The following is a 9,174-nucleotide window of genomic DNA, read 5'->3' as shown; positions in this document are numbered from 1 at the left end:
TATTCAAATCTGAATTTGAATACAAACATGTAAATATCAAAAAAAAGAAGTTACAGTTAAAAATATATACGATTCAAATATGATCCATTGACATCCCTATAAACTTATATACTCTAAATATTCTATAATAAAAGAATATTAAATAAAGCTAATATTAAACAACTCATAGAATAAACGAGATACGCTAGAAACATATTACCTACTTTGCTACTTTGCTCTGGAATCAGAAAATATAAACTACTGAAATCAGAGAAATTTGACAGAAAATAAATTGTCTATTTAAAAAACTAAACTATCCCCTAACATAGTGACGAATAAGCTTAAGCTACAGGGACACATGGTCAAGTGTATGTGTTAGGGGCCAAACAGAGTCAAATTTACTGAAATTTGACAAACCCAATTTGTCGGACTCAAAAATCCTCCTAAAAATACAAAATATCCTCTGTGGCAGCCCTAGATTGCTGCTATTCCTGAACAGTCATAAAATCAGGATTCCAGTCAAACCAATCTTCTAAGATACTAAAAACCAGGCCAAGTAACCATCAGATTGGATGAAATTCGAACTGTACATGTGGGAGAAGCTAGAGTTTAAAAACATAAAGAGAGTAGCCGAGAAAATATTTTAATTTTCCACATAAAATGATTCGCGAAACTCATCGGTGACCATCTGTCGGTAGCTTGGCATATCAGAACTTCGTATGTGGGAGTCGCATAGATCGAAAGGGCCGAGAGGTCCTCCAACCGTTCTTCGGAACCTGCACGCGGCATCCTTGGGAAGCCCATGTGAATCCAAGGACAGATGTTCTTGGCTTATTTCCCACTAAAATCGGTCGAATCCGCTCACCCTCTTTCAGGCAAACCAACGGCGCTGACCGCTCGGGAAGATCCATCGGACAAATGACACTCTGCAGAGCCCGTCCGTGAATGAAATGTAAATTCACACTTAACGGGGATGGGCATCATCCTCAGCCGATTGATGGTAAACAAAATCTTCGGTTTCCATCCTTTCCTTCGATAACTTGTCATCTTTGTTTTATGTTTGTTTTTTGGTTTCCCATCTGTAAGTGTGTGTGCCGCGGAACTGATCTCCAAGTCTTATTTCCCTTTCTTTGTTACTAAGAGATCTTGGCTGCGTCCTTTTAACTGATCTGCGTACTTTCTTTTTTATTTACTCTCCCCTCTCTCTCTTTTCTATATACTATAAAAGACACACCTTCTTGACAATCAAGTGAACAAGATACGTCTTTGTGCACTGGTAGCATTTTCTAAAGTTTCATGTGTTTGCACAGATAGTATAGATCTTCATGCTTCATAGAATTATAAAAGATTGACAAACACTAATTTTGTGGAAAAAAATTGATTTTTTTTTAGAGAAAAATTAAGTAAGTTTGTAAGTGTACTATTGGATTTAGTGGTGCGGCATCTTGAGCTGAGAGATCCTGAACACAAGTTCATTTGTTACTCTATTTTCATATATATATATATATATATATATATATAGTCACATAAAACACGTTTTCTAAAAAAAAGCGTTAAAATTGTTAAATAAAGGTCAATCAAAAAAAGGGGAAAAGGTACGTTTTTTGGGTCCAAAAACACAAAAAACGAAGAAAAACACGTTTTTTCACGTCTTATTTCATTTTTTTATGTTTTCTTCCGCATTTTTCACGTTTTTTACAGTTTTTAGTTGCCAGATTTTTATTTTCACATTGTTTTTCATTTTGGCCACCTTTCTCTTTCTAGCTGAAAGATTAATTATTTTAAAATTTACCGGAGCTTTCCAAAAAAAAAAAAAAAACTTTAGCAACTATACCATTTTAAAACCAAAGAAAAACATCGCCTATTAAAACCTGAAAACCATCTAAAAAGTACAACTTTACCATTTTAAATCTTTGTCAGCTGTGTCTAATCAACATTCACGGCTAATCATGCAATTTTGTGGGTTCTATTGCATTGGTTGCGTTTCCATTTCTTCGTTGTTCTCTTATTCCTCCTTTCATGCCCATTGATAACCTGTTTTTATCGTGTCTGATGTTCTTTTCTATCTTCTTTTGCGAGGCTGACTGTTTCATCAGCACTTATACTTTACATACAACACACAATTGGGCCACCTTTTCCCATGGGCTCTGGAAGACATTTGCTTTGATCATCTCATAATTCATGATCCCCACAGGTAAGGCAAAAGTAAAACTGCGTAAGATGAATTGTTTTTTTAATGTCTAACATCATTTATCTCAGGTAGGCCACTGACCTGTCTATGACTTGCATCTCTGAAGACTTTGGTGTGCTCGCTTCCTGTATGGATCAATTATTTTCTTTTAATATCTAAACTTATTTTTGTGTCTTCAAATAATCTGATACGCATACATTCCTGAAAGTATTGGGGTATTTCCTATTTGACGTTTTGTTCTCTGTTATTCGAACTTCATTACATTGTCATGCTTAAGCTAATCTCTGTAAATTCTTACCTGCCATATGCTGCTAAAGAATGTCTGCATGACACATTTTACCTTTTTATTTGACTGATTTGTTTGCTTTATCAAACTTAATAACACTGTCATAAATTTCTGAAATCTACTCTAACTGAATCACCTAGCCAAGAATCATATTCCTAGCTAACCTTTCCGAAACAATCATACTCAGTTTTCTGAAAGAGTGAGAATGTGGATATCATGGACAAGCTAACAGCGACAATATGACAAGGCCAATAAATAGTAGAACATATCCAATTTTCCTTGTAACACACTGTCAACCATCATCATTCTGGCCTACTGTGATCTCAGGGGCAGAGAAGAGAAGGGGCTGTTGGGTAGTCTGGGAAAGGAGATGAATGGCCTGATTTGGTTGCAAAGCACTTGTGGGTAGCCCATGGTTAGCCTCTGTACGCTCGTAGCCCCTGTAATGCTCTGCCTGCTTTGGACTGCTAGATTCATCTGGAACGAAGCTGCGCTTCCTCACGGTACATTTGGGTGGCCCTTCATTGGAGAGAGCCTAGAGTTCATCCCTTTGTGGGTACACACCTTGCCGTGAGAAGTTGATGAACGAAGGGATTGAAGAGGTAGGAAATGTTATCTCCATCACCAAAAATTAAGCCTTCGCAGAAGTAAGAAAAGCAATCATGCATCTGACCAGTGGGTATGGCCAGAATTGTCCATGCATGTTGTCTGCTTGACAAGTCATGGCTGGGCAATGGCTTTTCTCCTTTTGGGTTTTCTGCCACCCAATAAGTGATCCACTTACTTCTTAGGCTAAAAGACAGATCTGAGAGTGTGAATGACTCGTACGCTGGTTTTCACCCTTACACCATGTGATGAAGTCATAAAAGGGAAAAAGGATAAAAAAGAGAGGAAGAGGAAGCATTAGTAGCAATAATAGATCATATGTGGCATGGCCTTTCTTGCTATCTTTTTGTCATACACTCAAGTTCTCGACCAATTAAGGTGTGCTTTTGTTTGCTGGGGAAAAACTTTCACATGTTACAAGCCAATAAGTACCATTAAAATTTTTGGGTGTGGTTGGCTGCTGCAGATTGCTTATTTTGCAATCTTATGTTTCTTTTATCGACCCATACACTATGTCACATAGGTACAGGTACAAACTATTTTCAAAAAACTTGGGTGCGGGGGTACGACCACACACACACAGTCACTCTCACACACATATAAATAAATAAATAAATAAATAAATAAATATATATATATATATATATATCAAAAATTACAAACAAAATAACATATTTACACACACACATATATATATATATATATCAAAAAATTACAAAGAGAATAACATATTCATAAATCATATTCATGATCCAAAATTTATAGATACTATCATACTGCTAAACAAAGTATGGAAGTAATGAACATAAAAATATATTAGCTTTCTTGATTCTCCTCAGTCGCATCATCAAAATTAGGAGGAATAACAGGTTTTGTAAGGTTCATATTAAGAGCATGTAAATCATGTTCTCCTTCAAGTTCCACGTCAATGTCCTCTATATTAACATCCCAATACTTGGATGATCCTAAACTACAAGTTGCAACAAAATCACAATATGATTTAACTTTAAGTTAATATTAACATTAAACAGCCAACATAATATACATATGCATACATATCAAAGATAAAAAAACAAAGAAATACTTGTAATCATTTGAACTATGTAAAAGTAAGCGTAGGTTGGAGTAGATATAAACTAAATCTTTTGCTCGCTTATTAGTTAGCTTATTTCTCTTGATGTTGTGGATTTGAAAATAAGTGCTCCAGTTTCTTTCACAACATAAAGAGGTTGCAAGTTGAAATAATAACTTAAACATAAGTTGTTAGAGATTTGGTGTCGATGCAACAAAACATAACCACCAATTACCAGAATCTTTTTCATCTCTTGCTATTGCAGCTTGTAATGAATTACTTCTTCTGCTAGAAAAGCTCGCAAACTCATTATTTATTATCTTCAACCGATGAGAATAAAAAAGTAGTCTTCCCAAACATATTTTCCTATCGTTTGATATTTCTGGATCTCGATTAGGAGGAACACGACTAGTACCTCCTGCGAACCATGTTTGTCCATAATATTTGGGACTTAAGGATTGTGCCATACAAGCAAAGGGTTATTGCTTTTATTCCATTTTCTTACTAAAATTCTATGCACATGATAAAAAAATTCATGTCTAAAAATGATGTTTTAATCATGCATCCTACATATCATAAGCTCTATGAAGCATGTGCCCTTCTTTATCAACTTCTTTCAGCATTTGCCAAATAGGGTCTGTAAACTACAAAAAATGTGTAATCATCTCCCACCATAACATCTAAAATACATTTTTTAATTTCTTAAGCCTTCACAATGTCATCACTCTGATAAAACCTACTCATTGTCTGTCACCATAAGTGTTAATGCATGTTTCACCTGCTTTATTCTTTTCATCATTACAATAATGGATGCAAAACGAGTCTATGCTACCTTCAACAATTTCAAATCATAATACTTATTAAATATAGCAAGAGCATTGTGATGGTTTACAACAAAATTTCTGATGCTTCTGACATCATGCTCAAACTCCTTAATCCATCAACACAATTTAACAACATTTGAATCATCTGTTGATGAGTTGCAAACACTTTTAAGTGCTAGATTTATATTGTGTGCCACACAAGAAGTCCATAATATGTGACTATACTTGGGATAACTTGCCAAAATCATCCATACTGGTTGGCGAATTGGAGCATTATCAGTAATAATTTGCACAACATTATCTTCACCCACTTCTTTGATGACTTTTATAAATAACACTTTTAAATACTTAGCATCTTTATACTCCTCAAATGCATCAACACATTTTAAGAAGATTGGCCCATCAAGCAAATAAACAATAAAATTTATCAGTGACCGTCTTTGTATATCAGTCCACTCATCAGAAACAATAGATACTCCATATTGTGTCAATGAAAATTTCTTCTTCTCTAATAATTTTTCGATACTTGCCTTCTCTTCTGCAAGAATTACTGTTCTCAACTTCTCTGAACTCGGAAGTACATAACCAACCAAACTGCTATTAGCTAAACTTGTAACAACATCTTTCAATCAGGACATCTGGATACATTAAAAGGAAGTGAACTTGCAAAAAAAAACCTTTCGATCCTTCTATCCGTCTTTGCCCTTCCCATATTTTTGAATGCTTATGCTAATGTTTTGGTAGGTCCAATCGCATCTTCACCTTCTTCAATAGCATAAAGAGGAACATATAGTTTACTTGACTTGGTTGAAGATTTTTTTGCCTCAGCTGCTATCTTGTTCTTTTTTCAATACCTTCATTGATTCTTTGCTAATTTTTTTGCTTGGTCTAATTCCATGACTTTTGATATGCAATAAATGTGCTTTGCAACGTGTATAAGAGCCAGTAAAATGACTATGACAGAAGTTTTCAAGAAAAAATTATATTCCCACCGCCACCACTAGCTTTTCCTAGTCTTTTCACATAGTGTCAAAGAGGTTGAGATGAATTATCCATTTATACTGTAGCAGCGGAATTAACACTACTACTGCTGTTTGCCATATTTCCACTTTTACTTGTAGGCATCATTTCTTTTCCTTTATCAGCCTTTATAACTTATATCTGAAAAGCAAAAAACCATAACCAATAAGGCGATAACTGAAAATATATATCAACAATTCAAGCACGTAAAAAAAAAATCACATGATCTACCATAAAATAGTGCAAGCACACATGGAAGAAAAACACAAAAAACAAATGATCTACCAAATAGATGGAAATCATGTTATTGGAAGAAAGAGCTCGTAGTATCGTAGACCTTTCATCACTCTTGCTCATGACAAGCAACTTTGAACAATTTTCGATTGAGAAAATGGAAAAACGAAGAGCAGCTAGGTAAAAGGAGGAAGGGGAAAACTGGAAAAGTCAATCTGAGACCGTCATCGATTAGTCATCTAATTTTACTTTCTATACTTCATATCCAGTTTAGCTTAGCTCACAAATTTATTGTCAGCCCCTTCACTGTGACTCAAAGAAAGGAAGTCTTCTGACACAATGATGAATTAGTTCCCTACATGTTCTTAACAAAAGAAAGAAGATGAAGAAAAACGTAAACTGGGATTGAATTGAGTTTGATCTTCCAACAAGTCCTAGGTAAAACGGAAGATTAGAGGACAAGAACAAACTCAACACAGTGAACCGTCTATGGCTGCTTGGGTTTCCCAAGTGGTGGCAGGTGCTTGGGTTTCCCACTTGCCGGAGGTGAACCGTCTGCGGCTTGACTCTCGCTTACACCATTTTCCCTTATTAGCACAGCAACAACCACAAAATGTCCATTCTTATGCATTAACGAAAGAATGGAGAAACGAAGCTCGATCAAGAGTCAAGAATGATTAGAAAGGCACATATGAGAAAACAGAAGAACAAAAAATGAAGAAAGGCGCTCAATCTTCACGAAACCCTAAAAACCAAGCAAAACCAAAAGAAAGAGCTTGCTGAAGAGGAAGAAGCAGCACCGTTGAGTTGAATTGCCGTTCACTGTTCGCCGCTTGCCGCCATTCGCTGCTAGCTGTTTGCCTCCCATTGTCAGTCTCTATCGGTGAAGATGAACAAGAACCGCCGACGAAAGATTTTGATGGGTTTCGATCTTTTTAAAGTAAAAAATGTAAAAAAAGGTTAAAATGTAAAACACGTTAAAAACTGAAAACAGACAATTTTGGACTCAGTCAACTTTGACTAAGTCCGAAAATAGTTGGACTCGACCTCAGATATGTTGACCGTACCCGATGCAGTCAACGACGTACCCAAGCAGCATCAGTATCGTACTGGGGGGGTGGGGGGTGCGGGTTATGTTACATAGCCCATACAACTTTCTTTTTATCGATAAGAAAAATCATTGATCAGGTCATTTGTGCAGATATCTCTCAAGGAATCAATTTTTAAATTTCTTTGGTTGATAGATTCTCTTTCATATTTGAAAATGTAGAGTGAGGAGCTCATCAAGTCCAAGTCTGCCACTATACTTTGCATGAGTTCTTTTGCAGCGTCGTTATCATCAAGAACACGACCAATGGGTGGCACTCCCTGTTCATGTACATACTAGAAACAAGTTAAATAAAGTGGTTTCTATTTCTTATCCTTGTTGGAGACAAAATCTAATCACCAACAGGCAACACACACACAAACTGCCATTTTTCTTGTTGCTAGTCTATCATTCATAGACCATGTGACGAGTTATAGTTAAATATTTAAATGACGTATGAGAGTTTCCTTGTAAATCAAACTGTGTTTGTTAACGTTTCAAATATCTGTTCTATACATATTTATATGTAGAGAGAGAGAGAGAGAATATCAGTTCATGAATTATATTGCTAACTGATGAGCTAAACAAATGTAACAGGCATAGAGGATATGCTATTTCTGGTTCTCAAGCTAATAGGTCGGTATTGAATTGCAGTTACCAATTACAGGCTTCTCTAGCTGCCACATTGTCCTAATGTCATTTATAGAGCTCGTGCTCCTTACCTTCTTATCCACGTTTACTATTTCAAATCGAAGTAGTGAAGGATGCGATGTAGATTCAGTTGCATTAGCATACAGACTATATTTCATATAGGATGCATAGTGGACCCACTTGGCAGTGCCAGAGTGAGGGGCCCAGGGCCACCCATGAACCTGCCATGGCTGAATGGCAGTCATCGCGGGCATATGCTCTGGTGTCCTGCCTGCCTTTCCTGAACTTACAGCCGGTGTACATGCATGTCTGGGGGCGAGTGCGGTGCTGCGTGCCTGTGCGTGTCTCTAGGGTTCGGCAGGCTGAAGGCTGGTCGGGCAGTGACCAGCCACCTTTGGCTCCTAATGTTGTGATGCTGGACAGATTACCTGGCCGAACCCGTACGCGGCTCATGTGAGGTCTGCTCGGCAAGGCTAGGAGGCAGGCTAACCTCCCTAGCCCTGTGCTGGCCGGCGTCATTCTATGCTCAACTCGGCCCTCGTGCCTCGTCCTCGACACTCTCGGTAGTACACGGCGGGGTCGCATCAAATCCACCCCCTTAGAAAGGACTTGCCCCAAAGTCCTTCGTTGGCGCCTATTTCCACTCGGGTCCCCTTGGAAGTGGTCATTCCCCTCGACTGTGGTAATCTGGTTTGCTTCTCGCTTGGTCCCAAGCCGCTTGTTTTGCCTCCTCTCTAACCGCGGCTGGAGAGGGTTATTGGATTTGGCTGCCGACAGCTCTGTCCGCTTCATTGGTGCTGTTTGGGGCTCCTCTAGCCGACCCGGCGCGTCATGCGGAATCCAAAATTCACTTCCTTCCACTGTCATGGATTGTAGACCCTTTCATAGCTCAGTCCTACGGTGAGCGCTACTTGCTGGGTAATCTGCCTAGACCCATCCAAAGCAGGCTGCTACAGCCCAAATGCTGGTTGCGTCAAAGAATCCCTGTGCATGATTCGGGAAGGTTAAGACAGCCAGGTGTCGTGCAAGAATGGCGCTGCTTCCATTTGGGCGTGAGGACTCATCATCCCTGACCGAGCCTGTTAAAACATCTACTAGTCCTCTCCCGAAGTATTCCTGGTCAAGGCGTACTATGGTCAGGACCGGCAATTGCTCGGTCACACGTATCCAGCAAGTGCCTAGGGATAAGCCTGTAGGCTGTCGTGTACTCGGTTGAATCTTCCA

At 38.2% G+C, this 9,174-nt stretch overlaps 1 long non-coding RNA gene across 1 annotated transcript; it reads left to right on the top strand.

Moving 5' to 3' along the window:
- The first annotated feature begins 683 nt into the window (after positions 1-683).
- On the top strand, positions 684-2,451 carry LOC116258097 (uncharacterized). Its single transcript, XR_004173598.2, has 3 exons — positions 684-979; positions 2,059-2,173; positions 2,239-2,451. It is a non-coding gene; the product is annotated as an uncharacterized LOC116258097 (long non-coding RNA).
- Positions 2,452-9,174: the final 6,723 nt, after the last annotated feature.

Source organism: Nymphaea colorata, chromosome 7 (genome assembly GCF_008831285.2).
Source record: "Nymphaea colorata isolate Beijing-Zhang1983 chromosome 7, ASM883128v2, whole genome shotgun sequence".
Classification (NCBI taxonomy): domain Eukaryota; kingdom Viridiplantae; phylum Streptophyta; class Magnoliopsida; order Nymphaeales; family Nymphaeaceae; genus Nymphaea; species Nymphaea colorata.
This window is presented reverse-complemented; position numbering and strand designations above follow the sequence as displayed.